The sequence below is a fragment of the Argiope bruennichi genome, chromosome 8 (genome assembly GCF_947563725.1).
Source record: "Argiope bruennichi chromosome 8, qqArgBrue1.1, whole genome shotgun sequence".
Classification (NCBI taxonomy): domain Eukaryota; kingdom Metazoa; phylum Arthropoda; class Arachnida; order Araneae; family Araneidae; genus Argiope; species Argiope bruennichi.
The window spans coordinates 1832152-1858088 of NC_079158.1; positions in this window are offsets into that span (position 1 = coordinate 1832152).

Genomic DNA, 25937 nt, shown 5'->3' on the forward strand with positions numbered 1-25937 from the left:
AATCATATATTTCAAAACAATATTATAAATTTAAAATATTTCTATATTTTATCGGAATTTTAAGAGTCAAGTTCGCGCACATGCGCAGAATCTATTAATATTCTTAGCATTGTGCTTTTAAGACCAGATTTACACAATACTTAAAACTTATGGCCGAGTCGTAATGAGAATCTTTGACCCTTCAGAAGCTCTCGAGGTACGCGTCTTTGTGGCTAGATCGGCTGAGTGTGTCGTTGTATTTTGCTGGTCTGTTCGAATCTCGAGATCGACTAAGATTTTATAATTTTTCTTTTTTTTAAATAAATTTTATATTTATTTCTCTATTATTCATAGAGTTACTATGAATCATTCCAAATCATATATTTCAAAACAATATTATAAATATAAAATATTTCTATATTTTATCGGAATTTTAAGAGTCAAGTTCGCGCACATGCGCAGAATCAATTAATAATCTTAACATTTTGCTTTTAAAACCAGATTTACACAATACTTAAAACTTATTGCCGAGTCGTAATGAGAATCTTTGACCCATCAAAAGCTCTCGAGATACGAGTCTTGGTGACTAGATCGGCAGGGTGTGTCATTGTATTTTGCTGGTCTTCTGTTCGAATCTCGAGATCGACAAAAAATTTATAATTTTTCTTTTTTTTAAATAAATTTTATCTTTATTTTTCCCATTATTCATAGAGTTACTATGAATCATTCCAAATCATATATTTCAAAACAATATTATAAATATAAAATATTTCTATATTTTATCGGAATTTTAAGAGTCAAGTTCCCGCACATGCGCAGAATCTATTAATATTCTTGGGATTGTGCTTTTAAAACCAGATTTACACAATACTTAAAACTTATTGCCGAGTCGTAATGAGAATCTTTGACCCTTCAGAAGCTCTCGAGGTACGCGTCTTGGTGGCTAGATCGGCAGGGTGTGACATTGTATTTTGCTGGTCTTCTGTTCGAATCTCGAGATCGACAAAGATTTATAATTTTTCTTTTTTTTAAATAAATTTTATCTATATTTCTCCATTATTCATAGAGTTACTACGAATCATTCCAAATCATATATTTCAAAACAATATTATAAATTTAAAATATTTCTATATTTTATCGGAATTTTAAGAGTCATGTTCCAGCACATGCGCAGAATCTATTAATATTCTTAGCATTGTGCTTTTAAAACCAGATTTACACAATACTTAAAACTTTTTGCCGAGTCGTAATGAGAATCTTTGACCCTTCAGAAGCTCTCGAGGTACGAGTCTTTGTGGCTAGATCGCAGAGTGTGTCGTTGTATTTTGCTGGTCTGTTCGAATCTCGAGATCGACTAAGATTTTATAATTTTTCTTTTTTTTTAAATAAATTTTATATTTATTTCTCTATTATTCATAGATTTACTATGAATCATTCCAAAACATATATTTCAAAACAATATTATAAATTTAAAATATTTCTATATTTTATCGGAATTTTAAGAGTCAAGTTCCCGCACATGCGCAGAATCTATTAATATTCTTAGCATTGTGCTTTTAAAACCAGATTTACACAATACTTAAAACTTATTGCCGAGTCGTAATGAGAATCTTTGACCCTTCCGAAATACTCGAGGTACGCGTCTTGGTGGCTAGATCGGCAGGGTGTGTCATTGTATTTTGCTGGTCTTCTGTTCGAATCTCGAGATCGACAAAGAGTTTATAATTTTTCTTTTTTTTAAATAAATTTTATCTATATTTCTCCATTATTCATAGAGTTACTATGAATCATTCCAAATCATATATTTCAAAACAATATTATAAATTTAAAATATTTCTATATTTTATCGGAATTTTAAGAGTCAAGTTCCCGCACATGCGCAGAATCTATTAATATTCTTAGCATTGTGCTTTTAAAACCAGATTTACACAATACTTAAAACTTATTGCCGAGTCGTAATGAGAATCTTTGACCCTTCCGAAACTCTCGAGGTACGAGTCTTGGTGGCTAGATCGGCAGGGTGTGTCATTGCATTTTGCTGGTCTTCTGTTCGAATCTCGAGATCGACAAATAATTTATAATTTTTCTTTTTTTTAAATAAATTTTATCTTTATATCTCCATTATTCATAGAGTTACTATGAATCATTCCAAATCATATATTTCAAAACAATAATATAAATTTAAAATATTTCTATATTTTATCGGAATTTTAAGAGTCAAGTTCCCGCACATGCGCAGAATCTATTAATATTCTTAGCATTGTGCTTTTAAAACCAGATTTACACAATACTTAAAACTTATTGCCGAGTCGTAATGAGAATCTTTGACCCTTCCGAAACTCTCGAGGTACGCGTCTTGGTGGCTAGATCGGCAGGGTGTGTCATTGTATTTTGCTGGTCTTCTGTTCGAATCTCGAGATCGACAAATAATTTATAATTTTTCTTTTTTTTAAATAAATTTTATCTTTATATCTCCATTATTCATAGAGTTACTATGAATCATTCCAAATCATATATTTCAAAACAATAATATAAATTTAAAATATTTCTATATTTTATCGGAATTTTAAGAGTCAAGTTCCCGCACATGCGCAGAATCTATTAATATTCTTAGCATTGTGCTTTTAAAACCAGATTTACACAATACTTAAAACTTTTTGCCGAGTCGTAATGAGAATCTTTTACCCTTCAGAAGCTCTCGAGGTACGCGTCGTGGTGGCTAGATCGGCAGGGTTTGTCATTGTATTTTGCTGGTCTTCTGTTCGAATCTCGAGATCGACAAAGATTTTATAATTTTTCTTTTTTTTAAATAAATTTTATCTATATTTCTCCATTATTCATAGAGTTACTATGAATCATTCCAAATCATATATTTCAAAACAATAATATAAATTTAAAATATTTCTATATTTTATCGGAATTTTAAGAGTCAAGTTCCCGCACATGCGCAGAATCTATTAATATTCTTAGCATTGTGCTTTTAAAACCAGATTTACACAATACTTAAAACTTATTGCCGAGTCGTAATGAGAATCTTTGACCCTTCCGAAACTCTCGAGGTACGCGTCTTGGTGGCTAGATCGGCAGGGTGTGTCATTGTATTTTGCTGGTCTTCTGTTCGAATCTCGAGATCGACAAATAATTTATAATTTTTCTTTTTTTTAAATAAATTTTATCTTTATATCTCCATTATTCATAGAGTTACTATGAATCATTCCAAATCATATATTTCAAAACAATAATATAAATTTAAAATATTTCTATATTTTATCGGAATTTTAAGAGTCAAGTTCCCGCACATGCGCAGAATCTATTAATATTCTTAGCATTGTGCTTTTAAAACCAGATTTACACAATACTTAAAACTTTTTGCCGAGTCGTAATGAGAATCTTTTACCCTTCAGAAGCTCTCGAGGTACGCGTCGTGGTGGCTAGATCGGCAGGGTTTGTCATTGTATTTTGCTGGTCTTCTGTTCGAATCTCGAGATCGACAAATAATTTATAATTTTTCTTTTTTTAAAATAAATTTTATTTTTATTTTTCCATTATTCATAGAGTTACTATGAATCATTCCAAATCATATATTTCAAAACAATATTTTAAATATAAAATATTTCTATATTTTATCGGAATTTTAAGAGTCAAGTTCGCGCACATGCGCAGAATCTATTAATATTCTTAGCATTGTGCTTTTAAGACCAGATTTACACAATACTTAAAACTTATTGCCGAGTCATAATGAGAATCTTTGACCCTTCAGAAGCTCTCGAGATACGTGTCTTGGTGGCTAGATCGGCAGTGTGTGTCATTGTATTTTGCTGGTCTTCTGTTCGAATCTCGAGATCGACAAATAATTTATAATTTTTCTTTTTTTTAAATAAATTTTATCTTTATATCTCCATTATTCATAGAGTTACTATGAATCATTCCAAATCATATATTTCAAAACAATATTATAAATTTAAAATATTTCTAAATTTTATCGGAATTTTAAGAGTCATGTTCCAGCGCATGCGCAGAATCTATTAATATTCTTAGCATTGTGCTTTTAAAACCAGATTTACACAATACTTAAAACTTTTGGCCGAGTCGTAATGAGAATCTTTGACCCTTCAGAAGCTCTCGAGGTACGCGTCGTGGTGGCTAGATCGGCAGAGTGTGTTGTTGTATTTTGCTGGTCTGTTCGAATCTCGAGATCGACAAAGATTTTATAATTTTTCTTTTTTTTAAATAAATTTTATCTTTATTTCTCCATTATTCATAGAGTTACTATGAATCATTCCAAATCATATATTTCAAAACAATATTATAAATTTAAAATATTTCTATATTTTATCGGAATTTTAAGAGTCAAGTTCGCGCACATGCGCAGAATCAATTAATAATCTTAGCATTGTGCTTTTAAAACCAGATTTACACAATACTTAAAACTTATTGCCGAGTCGTAATGAGAATCTTTGACCCTTCAGAAGCTCTCGAGATACGAGTCTTGGTGGCTAGATCGGACGGGTGTGTCATTGTATTTTGCTGGTCATCTGTTCGAATCTCGAGATCGACAAATAATTTATAATTTTTCTTTTTTTTAAATAAATTTTATTTTTATTTTTCCATTATTCATAGAGTTACTATGAATCATTCCAAATCATATATTTAAAAACAATATTTTAAATATAAAATATTTCTATATTTTATCGGAATTTTAAGAGTCAAGTTCGCGCACATGCGCAGAATCTATTAATATTCTTAGCATTGTGCTTTTAAGACCAGATTTACACAATACTTAAAACTTATTGCCGAGTCGTAATGAGAATCTTTGACCCTTCAGAAGCTCTCGAGATACGTGTCTTGGTGGCTAGATCGGCAGTGTGTGTCATTGTATTTTGCTGGTCTTCTGTTCGAATCTCGAGATCGACAAATAATTTATAATTTTTCTTTTTTTTAAATAAATTTTATCTTTATATCTCCATTATTCATAGAGTTACTATGAATCATTCCAAATCATATATTTCAAAACAATATTATAAATTTAAAATATTTCTAAATTTTATCGGAATTTTAAGAGTCATGTTCCAGCGCATGCGCAGAATCTATTAATATTCTTAGCATTGTGCTTTTAAAACCAGATTTACACAATACTTAAAACTTTTGGCCGAGTCGTAATGAGAATCTTTGACCCTTCAGAAGCTCTCGAGGTACGCGTCGTGGTGGCTAGATCGGCAGAGTGTGTTGTTGTATTTTGCTGGTCTGTTCGAATCTCGAGATCGACAAAGATTTTATAATTTTTCTTTTTTTTAAATAAATTTTATCTATATTTCTCCATTATTCATTGAGTTACTATGAATCATTCCAAATCATATATTTCAAAACCATATTATAAATTTAAAATATTTCTATATTTTATCGGAATTTTAAGAGTCAAGTTCGCGCACATGCGCAGAATCAATTAATATTCTTAGCATTGTGCTTTTAAAACCAGATTTACACAATACTTAAAACTTATTGCCGAGTCGTAATGAGAATCTTTGACCTTTCAGAAGCTCTCGAGATACGAGTCTTGGTGGCTAGATCGGCAGGGTGTGTCATTGTATTTTGCTGGTCTTCTGTTCGAATCTCGAGATCGACAAATAATTTATAATTTTTCTTTTTTTTTAAATAAATTTTATCTTTATATCTCCATTATTCATAGAGTTACTATGAATCATTCCAAATCATATATTTCAAAACAATATTATAAATTTAAAATATTTCTATATTTTATCGAAATTTTAAGAGTCATGTTCCAGCACATGAGCAGAATCTATTAATATTCTTAGCATTGTGCTTTTAAAACCAGATTTACACAATACTTAAAACTTTTTGCCGAGTCGTAATGAGAATCTTTGACCCTTCAGAAGCTCTCGAGGTACGCGTCGTGGTGGCTAGATCGGCAGGGTGTGTCATTGTATTTTGCTGGTCTTCTGTTCGAATCTCGAGATCGACAAATAATTTATAATTTTTCTTTTTTTTAAATAAATTTTATCTATATTTCTCCATTATTCATAGAGTTACTATGAATCATTCCAAATCATATATTTCAAAACAATATTATAAATATAAAATATTTCTATATTTTATCGGAATTTTAAGAGTCAAGTTCCCGCACATGCGCAGAATCTATTAATATTCTTGGCATTGTGCTTTTAAAACCAGATTTACACAATACTTAAAACTGATTGCCGAGTCGTAATGAGAATCTTTGACCCTTCAGAAGCTCTCGAGGTACGCGTCTTGGTGGCTAGATCGGCAGGGTGTGTCATTGTATTTTGCTGGTCTTCTGTTCGAATCTCGAGATCGACAAAGATTTATAATTTTTCTTTTTTTTAAATAAATTTTATCTATATTTCTCCATTATTCATAGAGTTACTATGAATCATTCCAAATCATATATTTCAAAACAATATTATAAATTTAAAATATTTCTATATTTTATCGGAATTTTAAGAGTCATGTTCCAGCACATGCGCAGAATCTATTAATATTCTTGGCATTGTGCTTTTAAAACCAGATTTACACAATACTTAAAACTTTTTGCCGAGTCGTAATGAGAATCTTTGACCCTTCAGAAGCTCTCTAGGTACGAGTCTTTGTGGCTAGATCGGCAGAGTGTGTCGTTGTATTTTGCTGTTCTGTTCGAATCTCGAGATCGACTAAGATTTTATAATTTTTCTTTTTTTTAAATAAATTTTATATTTATTTCTCTATTATTCATAGAGTTACTATGAATCATTCCAAATCATATATTTCAAAACAATATTATAAATTTAAAATATTTCTATATTTTATCGGAATTTTAAGAGTCAAGTTCCCGCACATGCGCAGAATCTATTAATATTCTTAGCATTGTGCTTTTAAAACCAGATTTACACAATACTTAAAACTTATTGCCGAGTCGTAATGAGAATCTTTGACCCTTCCGAAACTCTCGAGGTACGCGTCTTGGTGGCTAGATCGGCAGGGTGTGTCATTGTATTTTGCTGGTCTTCTGTTCGAATCTCGAGATCGACAAAGAGTTTATAATTTTTCTTTTTTTTAAATAAATTTTATCTATATTTCTCCATTATTCATTGAGTTACTATGAATCATTCCAAATCATATATTTCAAAACAATATTATAAATTTAAAATATTTCTATATTTTATCGGAATTTTAAGAGTCAAGTTCGCGCACATGCGCAGAATCTATTAATATTCTTAGCATTGTGCTTTTAAGACCAGATTTACACAATACTTAAAACTTATGGCCGAGTCGTAATGAGAATCTTTGACCCTTCAGAAGCTTTCGAGGTACGCGTCTTTGTGGCTAGATCGGCTGAGTGTGTCGTTGTATTTTGCTGGTCTGTTCGAATCTCGAGATCGACTAAGATTTTATAATTTTTCTTTTTTTTAAATAAATTTTATATTTATTTCTCTATTATTCATAGAGTTACTATGAATCATTCCAAATCATATATTTCAAAACAATATTATAAATATAAAATATTTCTATATTTTATCGGAATTTTAAGAGTCAAGTTCGCGCACATGCGCAGAATCAATTAATAATCTTAACATTTTGCTTTTAAAACCAGATTTACACAATACTTAAAACTTATTGCCGAGTCGTAATGAGAATCTTTGACCCATCAAAAGCTCTCGAGATACGAGTCTTGGTGACTAGATCGGCAGGGTGTGTCATTGTATTTTGCTGGTCTTCTGTTCGAATCTCGAGATCGACAAAAAATTTATAATTTTTCTTTTTTTTAAATAAATTTTATCTTTATTTTTCCCATTATTCATAGAGTTACTATGAATCATTCCAAATCATATATTTCAAAACAATATTATAAATATAAAATATTTCTATATTTTATCGGAATTTTAAGAGTCAAGTTCCCGCACATGCGCAGAATCTATTAATATTCTTGGGATTGTGCTTTTAAAACCAGATTTACACAATACTTAAAACTTATTGCCGAGTCGTAATGAGAATCTTTGACCCTTCAGAAGCTCTCGAGGTACGCGTCTTGGTGGCTAGATCGGCAGGGTGTGACATTGTATTTTGCTGGTCTTCTGTTCGAATCTCGAGATCGACAAAGATTTATAATTTTTCTTTTTTTTAAATAAATTTTATCTATATTTCTCCATTATTCATAGAGTTACTACGAATCATTCCAAATCATATATTTCAAAACAATATTATAAATTTAAAATATTTCTATATTTTATCGGAATTTTAAGAGTCATGTTCCAGCACATGCGCAGAATCTATTAATATTCTTAGCATTGTGCTTTTAAAACCAGATTTACACAATACTTAAAACTTTTTGCCGAGTCGTAATGAGAATCTTTGACCCTTCAGAAGCTCTCGAGGTACGAGTCTTTGTGGCTAGATCGCAGAGTGTGTCGTTGTATTTTGCTGGTCTGTTCGAATCTCGAGATCGACTAAGATTTTATAATTTTTCTTTTTTTTTAAATAAATTTTATATTTATTTCTCTATTATTCATAGATTTACTATGAATCATTCCAAAACATATATTTCAAAACAATATTATAAATTTAAAATATTTCTATATTTTATCGGAATTTTAAGAGTCAAGTTCCCGCACATGCGCAGAATCTATTAATATTCTTAGCATTGTGCTTTTAAAACCAGATTTACACAATACTTAAAACTTATTGCCGAGTCGTAATGAGAATCTTTGACCCTTCCGAAATACTCGAGGTACGCGTCTTGGTGGCTAGATCGGCAGGGTGTGTCATTGTATTTTGCTGGTCTTCTGTTCGAATCTCGAGATCGACAAAGAGTTTATAATTTTTCTGTTTTTTAAATAAATTTTATCTATATTTCTCCATTATTCATAGAGTTACTATGAATCATTCCAAATCATATATTTCAAAACAATATTATAAATTTAAAATATTTCTATATTTTATCGGAATTTTAAGAGTCAAGTTCCCGCACATGCGCAGAATCTATTAATATTCTTAGCATTGTGCTTTTAAAACCAGATTTACACAATACTTAAAACTTATTGCCGAGTCGTAATGAGAATCTTTGACCCTTCCGAAACTCTCGAGGTACGAGTCTTGGTGGCTAGATCGGCAGGGTGTGTCATTGCATTTTGCTGGTCTTCTGTTCGAATCTCGAGATCGACAAATAATTTATAATTTTTCTTTTTTTTAAATAAATTTTATCTTTATATCTCCATTATTCATAGAGTTACTATGAATCATTCCAAATCATATATTTCAAAACAATAATATAAATTTAAAATATTTCTATATTTTATCGGAATTTTAAGAGTCAAGTTCCCGCACATGCGCAGAATCTATTAATATTCTTAGCATTGTGCTTTTAAAACCAGATTTACACAATACTTAAAACTTATTGCCGAGTCGTAATGAGAATCTTTGACCCTTCCGAAACTCTCGAGGTACGCGTCTTGGTGGCTAGATCGGCAGGGTGTGTCATTGTATTTTGCTGGTCTTCTGTTCGAATCTCGAGATCGACAAATAATTTATAATTTTTCTTTTTTTTAAATAAATTTTATCTTTATATCTCCATTATTCATAGAGTTACTATGAATCATTCCAAATCATATATTTCAAAACAATAATATAAATTTAAAATATTTCTATATTTTATCGGAATTTTAAGAGTCAAGTTCCCGCACATGCGCAGAATCTATTAATATTCTTAGCATTGTGCTTTTAAAACCAGATTTACACAATACTTAAAACTTTTTGCCGAGTCGTAATGAGAATCTTTTACCCTTCAGAAGCTCTCGAGGTACGCGTCGTGGTGGCTAGATCGGCAGGGTTTGTCATTGTATTTTGCTGGTCTTCTGTTCGAATCTCGAGATCGACAAAGATTTTATAATTTTTCTTTTTTTTAAATAAATTTTATCTATATTTCTCCATTATTCATAGAGTTACTATGAATCATTCCAAATCATATATTTCAAAACAATAATATAAATTTAAAATATTTCTATATTTTATCGGAATTTTAAGAGTCAAGTTCCCGCACATGCGCAGAATCTATTAATATTCTTAGCATTGTGCTTTTAAAACCAGATTTACACAATACTTAAAACTTATTGCCGAGTCGTAATGAGAATCTTTGACCCTTCCGAAACTCTCGAGGTACGCGTCTTGGTGGCTAGATCGGCAGGGTGTGTCATTGTATTTTGCTGGTCTTCTGTTCGAATCTCGAGATCGACAAATAATTTATAATTTTTCTTTTTTTTAAATAAATTTTATCTTTATATCTCCATTATTCATAGAGTTACTATGAATCATTCCAAATCATATATTTCAAAACAATAATATAAATTTAAAATATTTCTATATTTTATCGGAATTTTAAGAGTCAAGTTCCCGCACATGCGCAGAATCTATTAATATTCTTAGCATTGTGCTTTTAAAACCAGATTTACACAATACTTAAAACTTTTTGCCGAGTCGTAATGAGAATCTTTTACCCTTCAGAAGCTCTCGAGGTACGCGTCGTGGTGGCTAGATCGGCAGGGTTTGTCATTGTATTTTGCTGGTCTTCTGTTCGAATCTCGAGATCGACAAAGATTTTATAATTTTTCTTTTTTTTAAATAAATTTTATCTATATTTCTCCATTATTCATAGAGTTACTATGAATCATTCCAAATCATATATTTCAAAACAATATTATAAATATAAAATATTTCTATATTTTATCGGAATTTTAAGAGTCAAGTTCGCGCACATGCGCAGAATCTATTAATATTCTTAGCATTGTGCTTTTAAAACCAGATTTACACAATACTTAAAACTTATTGCCGAGTCGTAATGAGAATCTTTGACAATTCAGAAACTCTCGAGGTACGCGTCTTGGTGGCTAGATCGGCAGGGCGTGTCATTGTATTTTGCTGGTCTTCTGTTCGAATCTCGAGATCGACAAAGAGTTTATAATTTTTCTTTTTTTTAAATAAATTTTATCTATATTTCTCCATTATTCATTGAGTTACTATGAATCATTCCAAATCATATATTTCCAAACCATATTATAAATTTAAAATATTTCTATATTTTATCGGAATTTTAAGAGTTTTAGAGTTTTAAGTTCCCGCACATGCGCAGAATCTATTAATATTCTTAGCATTGTGCTTTTAAACCCAGATTTACACAATACTTATTACTTATTGCCGAGTCGTAATGAGAATGTTTGACCCTTCAGAAGCTCTCGAGGTACGAGTCTTGGTGGCTAGATCGGCAGGGTTGTCATTGTATTTTGCTGGTCTTCTGTTCGAATCTCGAGATCGACAAATAATTTATAATTTTTCTTTTTTTTAAATAAATTTTATCTTTATTTCTCCATTATTCATAAATTTACTATGAATCATTCCAAATCATATATTTCAAAACAATATTATAAATTTAAAATATTTCTATATTTTATCGGAATTTTAAGAGTCAAGTTCCCGCACATGCGCAGAATCTATTAATATTCTTAGCATTGTGCTTTTAAGACCAGATTTACACAATACTTAAAACTTATTGCCGAGTCGTAATGAGAATCTTTGACCCTTCAGACGCTCTCGAGGTACGCGTCTTTGTGGCTAGATCGGCAGAGTGTGTCGTTGTATTTTGCTGGTCTGTTCGAATCTCGAGATCGACAAAGATTTTATAATTTTTCTTTTTTTTAAATAAATTTTATCTTTATTTCTCTATTATTCATAGAGTTACTATGAATCATTCCAAATCATATATTTCAAAACAATATTATAAATTTAAAATATTTCTATATTTTATCGGAATTTTAAGAGTCAAGTTCCCGCACATGCGCAGAATCTATTAATATTCTTAGCATTGTGCTTTTAAAACCAGATTTACACAATACTTAAAACTTATTGCCGAGTCGTAATGAGAATCTTTGACCCTTCCGAAACTCTCGAGGTACGAGTCTTGGTGGCTAGATCGGCAGGGTGTGTCATTGCATTTTGCTGGTCTTCTGTTCGAATCTCGAGATCGACAAATAATTTATAATTTTTCTTTTTTTTAAATAAATTTTATCTTTATATCTCCATTATTCATAGAGTTACTATGAATCATTCCAAATCATATATTTCAAAACAATAATATAAATTTAAAATATTTCTATATTTTATCGGAATTTTAAGAGTCAAGTTCCCGCACATGCGCAGAATCTATTAATATTCTTAGCATTGTGCTTTTAAAACCAGATTTACACAATACTTAAAACTTATTGCCGAGTCGTAATGAGAATCTTTGACCCTTCCGAAACTCTCGAGGTACGCGTCTTGGTGGCTAGATCGGCAGGGTGTGTCATTGTATTTTGCTGGTCTTCTGTTCGAATCTCGAGATCGACAAATAATTTATAATTTTTCTTTTTTTTAAATAAATTTTATCTTTATATCTCCATTATTCATAGAGTTACTATGAATCATTCCAAATCATATATTTCAAAACAATAATATAAATTTAAAATATTTCTATATTTTATCGGAATTTTAAGAGTCAAGTTCCCGCACATGCGCAGAATCTATTAATATTCTTAGCATTGTGCTTTTAAAACCAGATTTACACAATACTTAAAACTTTTTGCCGAGTCGTAATGAGAATCTTTTACCCTTCAGAAGCTCTCGAGGTACGCGTCGTGGTGGCTAGATCGGCAGGGTTTGTCATTGTATTTTGCTGGTCTTCTGTTCGAATCTCGAGATCGACAAAGATTTTATAATTTTTCTTTTTTTTAAATAAATTTTATCTATATTTCTCCATTATTCATAGAGTTACTATGAATCATTCCAAATCATATATTTCAAAACAATATTATAAATATAAAATATTTCTATATTTTATCGGAATTTTAAGAGTCAAGTTCGCGCACATGCGCAGAATCTATTAATATTCTTAGCATTGTGCTTTTAAAACCAGATTTACACAATACTTAAAACTTATTGCCGAGTCGTAATGAGAATCTTTGACAATTCAGAAACTCTCGAGGTACGCGTCTTGGTGGCTAGATCGGCAGGGCGTGTCATTGTATTTTGCTGGTCTTCTGTTCGAATCTCGAGATCGACAAAGAGTTTATAATTTTTCTTTTTTTTAAATAAATTTTATCTATATTTCTCCATTATTCATTGAGTTACTATGAATCATTCCAAATCATATATTTCCAAACCATATTATAAATTTAAAATATTTCTATATTTTATCGGAATTTTAAGAGTTTTAGAGTTTTAAGTTCCCGCACATGCGCAGAATCTATTAATATTCTTAGCATTGTGCTTTTAAACCCAGATTTACACAATACTTATTACTTATTGCCGAGTCGTAATGAGAATGTTTGACCCTTCAGAAGCTCTCGAGGTACGAGTCTTGGTGGCTAGATCGGCAGGGTTGTCATTGTATTTTGCTGGTCTTCTGTTCGAATCTCGAGATCGACAAATAATTTATAATTTTTCTTTTTTTTAAATAAATTTTATCTTTATTTCTCCATTATTCATAAATTTACTATGAATCATTCCAAATCATATATTTCAAAACAATATTATAAATTTAAAATATTTCTATATTTTATCGGAATTTTAAGAGTCAAGTTCCCGCACATGCGCAGAATCTATTAATATTCTTAGCATTGTGCTTTTAAGACCAGATTTACACAATACTTAAAACTTATTGCCGAGTCGTAATGAGAATCTTTGACCCTTCCGAAATACTCGAGGTACGCGTCTTGGTGGCTAGATCGGCAGGGTGTGTCATTGTATTTTGCTGGTCTTCTGTTCGAATCTCGAGATCGACAAAGAGTTTATAATTTTTCTGTTTTTTAAATAAATTTTATCTATATTTCTCCATTATTCATAGAGTTACTATGAATCATTCCAAATCATATATTTCAAAACAATATTATAAATTTAAAATATTTCTATATTTTATCGGAATTTTAAGAGTCAAGTTCCCGCACATGCGCAGAATCTATTAATATTCTTAGCATTGTGCTTTTAAAACCAGATTTACACAATACTTAAAACTTATTGCCGAGTCGTAATGAGAATCTTTGACCCTTCCGAAACTCTCGAGGTACGAGTCTTGGTGGCTAGATCGGCAGGGTGTGTCATTGCATTTTGCTGGTCTTCTGTTCGAATCTCGAGATCGACAAATAATTTATAATTTTTCTTTTTTTTAAATAAATTTTATCTTTATATCTCCATTATTCATAGAGTTACTATGAATCATTCCAAATCATATATTTCAAAACAATAATATAAATTTAAAATATTTCTATATTTTATCGGAATTTTAAGAGTCAAGTTCCCGCACATGCGCAGAATCTATTAATATTCTTAGCATTGTGCTTTTAAAACCAGATTTACACAATACTTAAAACTTATTGCCGAGTCGTAATGAGAATCTTTGACCCTTCCGAAACTCTCGAGGTACGCGTCTTGGTGGCTAGATCGGCAGGGTGTGTCATTGTATTTTGCTGGTCTTCTGTTCGAATCTCGAGATCGACAAATAATTTATAATTTTTCTTTTTTTTAAATAAATTTTATCTTTATATCTCAATTATTCATAGAGTTACTATGAATCATTCCAAATCATATATTTCAAAACAATAATATAAATTTAAAATATTTCTATATTTTATCGGAATTTTAAGAGTCAAGTTCCCGCACATGCGCAGAATCTATTAATATTCTTAGCATTGTGCTTTTAAAACCAGATTTACACAATACTTAAAACTTTTTGCCGAGTCGTAATGAGAATCTTTTACCCTTCAGAAGCTCTCGAGGTACGCGTCGTGGTGGCTAGATCGGCAGGGTTTGTCATTGTATTTTGCTGGTCTTCTGTTCGAATCTCGAGATCGACAAAGATTTTATAATTTTTCTTTTTTTTAAATAAATTTTATCTATATTTCTCCATTATTCATAGAGTTACTATGAATCATTCCAAATCATATATTTCAAAACAATAATATAAATTTAAAATATTTCTATATTTTATCGGAATTTTAAGAGTCAAGTTCCCGCACATGCGCAGAATCTATTAATATTCTTAGCATTGTGCTTTTAAAACCAGATTTACACAATACTTAAAACTTATTGCCGAGTCGTAATGAGAATCTTTGACCCTTCCGAAACTCTCGAGGTACGCGTCTTGGTGGCTAGATCGGCAGGGTGTGTCATTGTATTTTGCTGGTCTTCTGTTCGAATCTCGAGATCGACAAATAATTTATAATTTTTCTTTTTTTTAAATAAATTTTATCTTTATATCTCCATTATTCATAGAGTTACTATGAATCATTCCAAATCATATATTTCAAAACAATAATATAAATTTAAAATATTTCTATATTTTATCGGAATTTTAAGAGTCAAGTTCCCGCACATGCGCAGAATCTATTAATATTCTTAGCATTGTGCTTTTAAAACCAGATTTACACAATACTTAAAACTTTTTGCCGAGTCGTAATGAGAATCTTTTACCCTTCAGAAGCTCTCGAGGTACGCGTCGTGGTGGCTAGATCGGCAGGGTTTGTCATTGTATTTTGCTGGTCTTCTGTTCGAATCTCGAGATCGACAAAGATTTTATAATTTTTCTTTTTTTTAAATAAATTTTATCTATATTTCTCCATTATTCATAGAGTTACTATGAATCATTCCAAATCATATATTTCAAAACAATATTATAAATATAAAATATTTCTATATTTTATCGGAATTTTAAGAGTCAAGTTCGCGCACATGCGCAGAATCTATTAATATTCTTAGCATTGTGCTTTTAAAACCAGATTTACACAATACTTAAAACTTATTGCCGAGTCGTAATGAGAATCTTTGACAATTCAGAAACTCTCGAGGTACGCGTCTTGGTGGCTAGATCGGCAGGGCGTGTCATTGTATTTTGCTGGTCTTCTGTTCGAATCTCGAGATCGACAAAGAGTTTATAATTTTTCTTTTTTTTAAATAAATTTTATCTATATTTCTCCATTATTCATTGAGTTACTATGAATCATTCCAAATCATATATTTCCAAACCATATTATAAATTTAAAATATTTCTATATTTTATCGGAATTTTAAGAGTTTTAGAGTTTTAAGTTCCCGCACATGCGCAGAATCTATTAATATTCTTAGCATTGTGCTTTTAAACCCAGATTTACACAATACTTATTACTTATTGCCGAGTCGTAATGAGAATGTTTGACCCTTCAGAAGCTCTCGAGGTACGAGTCTTGGTGGCTAGATCGGCAGGGTTGTCATTGTATTTTGCTGGTCTTCTGTTCGAATCTCGAGATCGACAAATAATTTATAATTTTTCTTTTTTTTAAATAAATTTTATCTTTATTTCTCCATTATTCATAAATTTACTATGAATCATTCCAAATCATATATTTCAAAACAATATTATAAATTTAAAATATTTCTATATTTTATCGGAATTTTAAGAGTCAAGTTCCCGCACATGCGCAGAATCTATTAATATTCTTAGCATTGTGCTTTTAAGACCAGATTTACACAATACTTAAAACTTATTGCCGAGTCGTAATGAGAATCTTTGACCCTTCAGACGCTCTCGAGGTACGCGTCTTTGTGGCTAGATCGGCAGAGTGTGTCGTTGTATTTTGCTGGTCTGTTCGAATCTCGAGATCGACAAAGATTTTATAATTTTTCTTTTTTTTAAATAAATTTTATCTTTATTTCTCTATTATTCATAGAGTTACTATGAATCATTCCAAATCATATATTTCAAAACAATATTATAAATTTAAAATATTTCTATATTTTATCGGAATTTTAAGAGTCAAGTTCCCGCACATGCGCAGAATCTATTAATATTCTTAGCATTGTGCTTTTAAAACCAGATTTACACAATATTTAAAACTTATTGCCGAGTCGTAATGAGAATCTTTGACCCTTCAGACGCTCTCGAGGTACGCGTCTTTGTGGCTAGATCGGCAGAGTGTGTCGTTGTATTTTGCTGGTCTGTTCGAATCGCGAGATCGACAAAGATTTTATAATTTTTCTTTTTTTTAAATAAATTTTATCTTTATTTCTCTATTATTCATAGAGTTACTATGAATCATTCCAAATCATATATTTCAAAACAATATTATAAATTTAAAATATTTCTATATTTTATCGGAATTTTAAGAGTCAAGTTCGCGCACGTGCGCAGAATCAATTAATATTCTTAGCATTGTGCTTTTAAAACCAGATTTACACAATACTTAAAACTTATTGCCGAGTCGTAATAAGAGTCTTTGACCATTCAGAAGCTCTCGAGGTACGAGTCTTGGTGGCTATATGGGCAGGTTGTGTCATTGTATTTTGCTGTCTTCTGTTCGAATCTCGAGATCGACAAATAATTTATAATTTTTCTTTTTTTTAAATAAATTTTATCTTTATTTCTCTATTATTCATAGAGTTACTATGAATCATTCCAAATCATATATTTCAAAACAATATTATAAATTTAAAATATTTCTATATTTTATCGGAATTTTAAGAGTCAAGTTCCCGCAAATGCGCAGAATCTATTAATATTCTTAGCATTGTGCTTTTAAAACCAGATTTACACAATATTTAAAACTTATTGCCGAGTCGTAATGAGAATCTTTGACCCTTCAGAAGCTCTCGAGGTACGCGTCTTTGTGGCTAGATCGGCAGAGTGTGTCGTTGTATTTTGCTGGTCTGTTCGAATCTCGAGATCGACAAATAATTTATAATTTTTCTTTTTTTTAAATAAATTTTATCTTTATTTCTCCATTATTAAAAGAGTTACTATGAATCATTCCAAATCATATATTTCAAAACAATATTATAAATTTAAAATATTTCTATATTTTATCGGAATTTTAAGAGTCAAGTTCCCGCACATGCGCAGAATCTATTAATATTCTTAGCATTGTGCTTTTAAAACCAGATTTACACAATATTTAAAACTTATTGCCGAGTCGTAATGAGAATCTTTGACCCTTCAGAAGCTCTCGAGGTACGCGTCTTGGTGGCTAGATCGGCAGGGTGTGTCATTGTATTTTGCTGGTCTTCTGTTCGAATCTCGAGATCGACAAAGATTTTATAATTTTTCTTTTTTTTTAAATAAATTTTATCTATATTTCTCCATTATTCATAGAGTTACTATGAATCATTCCAAATCATATATTTCAAAGCAATATTATAAATTTAAAATATTTCTATATTTTATCGGAATTTTAAGAGTCAAGTTCCCGCACATGCGCAGAATCTATTAATATTCTTAGCATTGTGCTTTTAAGACCAGATTTACACAATACTTAAAACTTATTGCCGAGTCGTAATGAGAATCTTTGACCCTTCAGACGCTCTCGAGGTACGCGTCTTTGTGGCTAGATCGGCAGAGTGTGTCGTTGTATTTTGCTGGTCTGTTCGAATCTCGAGATCGACAAAGATTTTATAATTTTTCTTTTTTTTAAATAAATTTTATCTTTATTTCTCTATTATTCATAGAGTTACTATGAATCATTCCAAATCATATATTTCAAAACAATATTATAAATTTAAAATATTTCTATATTTTATCGGAATTTTAAGAGTCAAGTTCGCGCACATGCGCAGAATCAATTAATATTCTTAGCATTATGCTTTTAAAACCAGATTTACACAATACTTAAAACTTATTGCCGAGTCGTAATAAGAGTCTTTGACCATTCAGAAGCTCTCGAGGTACGAGTCTTGGTGGCTATATGGGCAGGGTGTGTCATTGTATTTTGCTGTCTTCTGTTCGAATCTCGAGATCGACAAATAATTTATAATTTTTCTTTTTTTTAAATAAATTTTATCTTTATTTCTCTATTATTCATAGAGTTACTATGAATCATTCCAAATCATATATTTCAAAACAATATTATAAATTTAAAATATTTCTATATTTTATCGGAATTTTAAGAGTCAAGTTCCCGCACATGCGCAGAATCTATTAATATTCTTAGCATTGTGCTTTTAAAACCAGATTTACACAATATTTAAAACTTATTGCCGAGTCGTAATGAGAATCTTTGACCCTTCAGAAGCTCTCGAGGTACGCGTCTTTGTGGCTAGATCGGCAGAGTGTGTCGTTGTATTTTGCTGGTATGTTCGAATCTCGAGATCGACAAATAATTTATAATTTTTCTTTTTTTTAAATAAATTTTATCTTTATTTCTCCATTATTAAAAGAGTTACTATGAATCATTCCAAATCATATATTTCAAAACAATATTATAAATTTAAAATATTTCTATATTTTATCGGAATTTTAAGAGTCAAGTTCCCGCACATGCGCAGAATCTATTAATATTCTTAGCATTGTGCTTTTAAGACCAGATTTACACAATACTTAAAACTTATTGCCGAGTCGTAATGAGAATCTTTGAGACTTCAGAAGCTCTCGATTTACGCGTCTTTGTGGCTAGATCGGCAGAGTGTGTCGTTGTATTTTGCTGGTCTGTTCGAATCTCGAGATCGACAAAGATTTTATAATTTTTCTTTTTTTTAAATAAATTTTATCTTTATTTCCCGATTATTCATAGAGTTACTATGAATCATTCCAAATCATATATTTCAAAACAATATTATAAATTTAAAATATTTCTATATTTTATCGGAATTTTAAGAGTCAAGTTCCCGCACATGCGCAGAATCTATTAATATTCTTAGCATTGTGCTTTTAAAACCAGATTTACACAATATTTAAAACTTATTGCCGAGTCGTAATGAGAATCTTTGACCCTTCAGACGCTCTCGAGGTACGCGTCTTTGTGGCTAGATCGGCAGAGTGTGTCGTTGTATTTTGCTGGTCTGTTCGAATCGCGAGATCGACAAAGATTTTATAATTTTTCTTTTTTTTAAATAAATTTTATCTTTATTTCTCTATTATTCATAGAGTTACTATGAATCATTCCAAATCATATATTTCAAAACAATATTATAAATTTAAAATATTTCTATATTTTATCGGAATTTTAAGAGTCAAGTTCGCGCACATGCGCAGAATCAATTAATATTCTTAGCATTGTGCTTTTAAAACCAGATTTACACAATACTTAAAACTTATTGCCGAGTCGTAATAAGAGTCTTTGACCATTCAGAAGCTCTCGAGGTACGAGTCTTGGTGGCTATATGGGCAGGTTGTGTCATTGTATTTTGCTGTCTTCTGTTCGAATCTCGAGATCGACAAATAATTTATAATTTTTCTTTTTTTTAAATAAATTTTATCTTTATTTCTCTATTATTCATAGAGTTACTATGAATCATTCCAAATCATATATTTCAAAACAATATTATAAATTTAAAATATTTCTATATTTTATCGGAATTTTAAGAGTCAAGTTCCCGCAAATGCGCAGAATCTATTAATATTCTTAGCATTGTGCTTTTAAAACCAGATTTACACAATATTTAAAACTTATTGCCGAGTCGTAATGAGAATCTTTGACCCTTCAGAAGCTCTCGAGGTACGCGTCTTTGTGGCTAGATCGGCAGAGTGTGTCGTTGTATTTTGCTGGTCTGTTCGAATCTCGAGATCGACAAATAATTTATAATTTTTCTTTTTTTTAAATAAATTTTATCTTTATTTCTCCATTATTAAAAGAGTTACTATGAATCATTCCAAATCATATATTTCAAAACAATATTATAAATTTAAAATATTTCTATATTTTATCGGAATTTTAAGAGTCAAGTTCCCGCACATGCGCAGAATCTATTAATATTCTTAGCATTGTGCTTTTAAAACCAGATTTACACAATATTTAAAACTTATTGCCGAGTCGTAATGAGAATCTTTGACCCTTCAGAAGCTCTCGAGGTACGCGTCTTTGTGGCTAGATCGGCAGAGTGTGTCGTTGTATTATGCTGGTCTGTTCGAATCTCGAGATCGACAAAAATTTTATAATTTTTCTTTTTTTTAAATAAATTTTATCTTTATTTCTCTATTACTCATAGAGTTACTATGAATCATTCCAAATCATATATTTCAAAACAATATTATAAATTTAAAATATTTCTATATTTTATCGGAATTTTAAGAGTCAAGTTCCCGCATATGCGCAGAATCTACTAGTATTCTTAGCATTCTGCTTTTAAAACCAGATTTACACAATACTTAAAACTTATTGCCGAGTCGTAATAAGAGTCGTTGAACATTCAGAAGCTCTCGAGGTACGAGACTTGGTGGCTATATGGGCAGGGTGTGTCATCGTGTTTTGCTGTCTTCTGTTCGAATCTCGAGATCGACAAATAATTTATAATTTTTCTTTTTTTTAAATAAATTTTATCTTTATTTTTCCATTATTCATAGAGTTACTATGAATCATTCCAAATCATATATTTCAAAACAATATTATAAATTTAAAAAATTTCTATATTTTATCGGAATTTTAAGAGTCAAGTTCGCGCACATGCGCAGAATGAATTAATATTCTTAGCATTGTGCTTTTAAAACCAGATTTACACAATACTTAAAACTTTTTGCCGAGTCGTAATGAGAATCTTTGACCCTTCAGAAGCTCTCGAGGTACGCGTCTTGGTGGCTAGATCGGCAGGGTGTGTCATTGTATTTTGCTGGTCTTCTGTTCGAATCTCTAGATCGACAAAGATTTTATAATTTTTCTTTTTTTTTAAATAAATTTTATCTATATTTCTCCATTATTCATAGAGTTACTATGAATCATTCCAAATCATATATTTCAAAGCAATATTATAAATTTAAAATATTTCTATATTTTATCGGAATTTTAAGAGTCAAGTTCCCGCACATGCGCAGAATCTATTAATATTCTTAGCATTGTGCTTTTAAGACCAGATTTACACAATACTTAAAACTTATTGCCGAGTCGTAATGAGAATCTTTGACCCTTCAGACGCTCTCGAGGTACGCGTCTTTGTGGCTAGATCGGCAGAGTGTGTCGTTGTATTTTGCTGGTCTGTTCGAATCTCGAGATCGACAAAGATTTTATAATTTTTCTTTTTTTTAAATAAATTTTATCTTTATTTCTCTATTATTCATAGAGTTACTATGAATCATTCCAAATCATATATTTCAAAACAATATTATAAATTTAAAATATTTCTATATTTTATCGGAATTTTAAGAGTCAAGTTCGCGCACATGCGCAGAATCAATTAATATTCTTAGCATTATGCTTTTAAAACCAGATTTACACAATACTTAAAACTTATTGCCGAGTCGTAATAAGAGTCTTTGACCATTCAGAAGCTCTCGAGGTACGAGTCTTGGTGGCTATATGGGCAGGGTGTGTCATTGTATTTTGCTGTCTTCTGTTCGAATCTCGAGATCGACAAATAATTTATAATTTTTCTTTTTTTTAAATAAATTTTATCTTTATTTCTCTATTATTCATAGAGTTACTATGAATCATTCCAAATCATATATTTCAAAACAATATTATAAATTTAAAATATTTCTATATTTTATCGGAATTTTAATTGTCAAGTTCCCGCACATGCGCAGAATCTATTAATATTCTTAGCATTGTGCTTTTAAAACCAGATTTACACAATATTTAAAACTTATTGCCGAGTCGTAATGAGAATCTTTGACCCTTCAGAAGCTCTCGAGGTACGCGTCTTTGTGGCTAGATCGGCAGAGTGTGTCGTTGTATTTTGCTGGTATGTTCGAATCTCGAGATCGACAAATAATTTATAATTTTTCTTTTTTTTAAATAAATTTTATCTTTATTTCTCCATTATTAAAAGAGTTACTATGAATCATTCCAAATCATATATTTCAAAACAATATTATAAATTTAAAATATTTCTATATTTTATCGGAATTTTAAGAGTCAAGTTCCCGCACATGCGCAGAATCTATTAATATTCTTAGCATTGTGCTTTTAAGACCAGATTTACACAATACTTAAAACTTATTGCCGAGTCGTAATGAGAATCTTTGAGACTTCAGAAGCTCTCGATTTACGCGTCTTTGTGGCTAGATCGGCAGAGTGTGTCGTTGTATTTTGCTGGTCTGTTCGAATCTCGAGATCGACAAAGATTTTATAATTTTTCTTTTTTTTAAATAAATTTTATCTTTATTTCCCGATTATTCATAGAGTTACTATGAATCATTCCAAATCATATATTTCAAAACAATATTATAAATTTAAAATATTTCTATATTTTATCGGAATTTTAAGAGTCAAGATCCCGCACATGCGCAGAATCTACTAGTATTCTTAGCATTGTGCTTTTAAAACCATATTTACACAATACTTAAAACTTATTGCCGAGTCGTAATGAGAATCTTTGACCATTCAGAAACTCTCGAGGTACGAGTCTTGGTGGCTATATGGGCAGGGTGTGTCATTGTATTTTGCTGGTCTTCTGTTCGAATCTCGAGATCGACAAATAATTTATAATTTTTCTTTTTTTTAAATAAATTTTATCTTTATATCTCCATTATTCATAGATTTACTATGAATCATTCCAAATCATATATTTCAAAACAATATTATAAATTTAAAATATTTCTATATTTTATCGGAATTTTAAGAGTCAAGTTCGCGCACATGCGCAGAATCAATTAATATTCTTAGCATTGTGCTTTTAAAACCAGATTTACACAATACTTAAAACTTATTGCCGAGTCGTAATAAGAGTCTTTGACCATTCAGAAGCTCTCGAGGTACGAGTCTTGGTGGCTATATGGGCAGGGTGTGTCATTGTATTTTGCTGGTCTTCTGTTCGAATCTCGAGATCGACAAATAATTTATAATTTTTCTTTTTTTTAAATAAATTTTATCTTTATATCTCCATTATTCATAGATTTCCTATGAATCATTCCAAATCATATATTTCAAAACAATATTATAAATTTAAAATATTTCCATATTTTATCGGAATTTTAAGAGTCAAGTTCGCGCACATGCGCAGAATCAATTAATATTCTTAGCATTTTGCTTTTAAAACCAGATTTACACAATACTTAAAACTTATTGCCGAGTCGTAATAAGAGTCTTTGACCATTCAGAAGCTCTCGAGGTACGAGTCTTGGTGGTTACATGGGCAGGGTGTGTCATTGTATTTTGCTGTCTTCTGTTCGAATCTCGAGATCGACATATAATTTATAATTTTTCTTTTTTTTAAAATAAATTTTATCTTTGTTTTTCCATTATTCATAGAGTTACTATGAATCAATCCAAATCATATATTTCAAAACAATATTATAAATTTAAAATATTTCTATATTTTATCGGAATTTTAAGAGTCAAGTTCCCGCACATGCGCAGAATCTATTAATATTCTTGGCATTGTGCTTTTAAAACCAGATTTACACAATACTTAAAACTTATTGCTGAGTCGTAATGAGAATCTTTGACCCTTCAGAAGCTCTCGAGGTACGCGTCTTGGTGGCTAGATCGTCAGGGTGTGTCATTGTATTTTGCTGGTCTTCTGTTCAAATCTCGAGATCGACAAAGATTTTATAATTTTTCTTTTTTTTTAAATAAATTTTATCTTTGTTTTTCCATTATTCATAGAGTTACTATGAATCAATCCAAATCATATATTTCAAAACAATATTATAAATTTAAAATATTTCTATATTTTATCGGAATTTTAAGAGTCAAGTTCGCGCACATGCGCAGAATCAACTAATATTCTTAGCATTGTGCTTTTAAAACCAGATTTACACAATACTTAAAACTTATTGCCGAGTCGTAATAAGAGTCTTTGACCATTCAGAAGCTCTCGAGGTACGAGTCTTGGTGGCTATATGGGCAGGGTGTGTCATTGTATTTTGCTGGTCTTCTGTTCGAATCTCGAGATCGACAAATAATTTATAATTTTTCTTTTTTTTAAATAAATTTTATCTTTATATCTCCATTATTCATAGATTTACTATGAATCATTCCAAATCATATATTTCAAAGCAATATTATAAATTTAAAATATTTCCATATTTTATCGGAATTTTAAGAGTCAAGTTCGCGCACATGCGCAGAATCAATTAATATTCTTAGCATTTTGCTTTTAAAACCAGATTTACACAATACTTAAAACTTATTGCCGAGTCGTAATAAGAGTCTTTGACCATTCAGAAGCTCTCGAGGTACGCGTCTTGGTGGCTAGATCGACAGTGTGTGTCATTGTATTTTGCTGGTCTTCTGTTCGAATCTCGAGATCGACAAAGATTTTATAATTTTTCTTTTTTTTAAATAAATTTTATCTATATTTCTCCATTATTCACAGAGTTACTATGAATAATTCCAAATCATATATTTCAAAACAATATTATAAATTTAAAATATTTCTATATTTTATCGGAATTTTAAGAGTCAAGTTCCCGCACATGCGCAGAATCTTCTAATATTCTTAGCATTGTGCTTTTAAAACCAGATTTACACAATACTTAAAACTTATTGCCGAATCGTAATGAGAATCTTTGACACTTCAGAAGCTCTCGAGGGACGAGTCTTGGTGGCTATATCGGCAGGGTGTGTCATTGTATTTTGCTGGTCTTCTGTTCGAATCTCGAGATCGACAAATAATTTATAATTTTTCTTTTTTTAAAATAAATTTTATCTTTATTTTTCCATTATTCATAGAGTTACTATGAATCATTCCAAATCATATATTTCAAAACAATATTATAAATTTAAAATATTTCTATATTTTATCGGAATTTTAAGAGTCAATTTCCCGCACATGCGCAGAATCAACTAATATTCTTAGCATTGTGCTTTTAAAACCAGATTTACACAATACTTAAAACTTATTGCCGAGTCGTAATGAGAATCTTTGACCCTTCAGAAGCTCTCGAGGTACGTGTCTTGGTGGCTAGATCGTCAGGGTGTGTCATTGTATTTTGCTGGTCTTCTGTTCGAATCTCGAGATCGACAAAGATTTTATAATTTTTCTTTTTTTTTAAATAAATTTTATCTTTGTTTTTCCATTATTCATAGAGT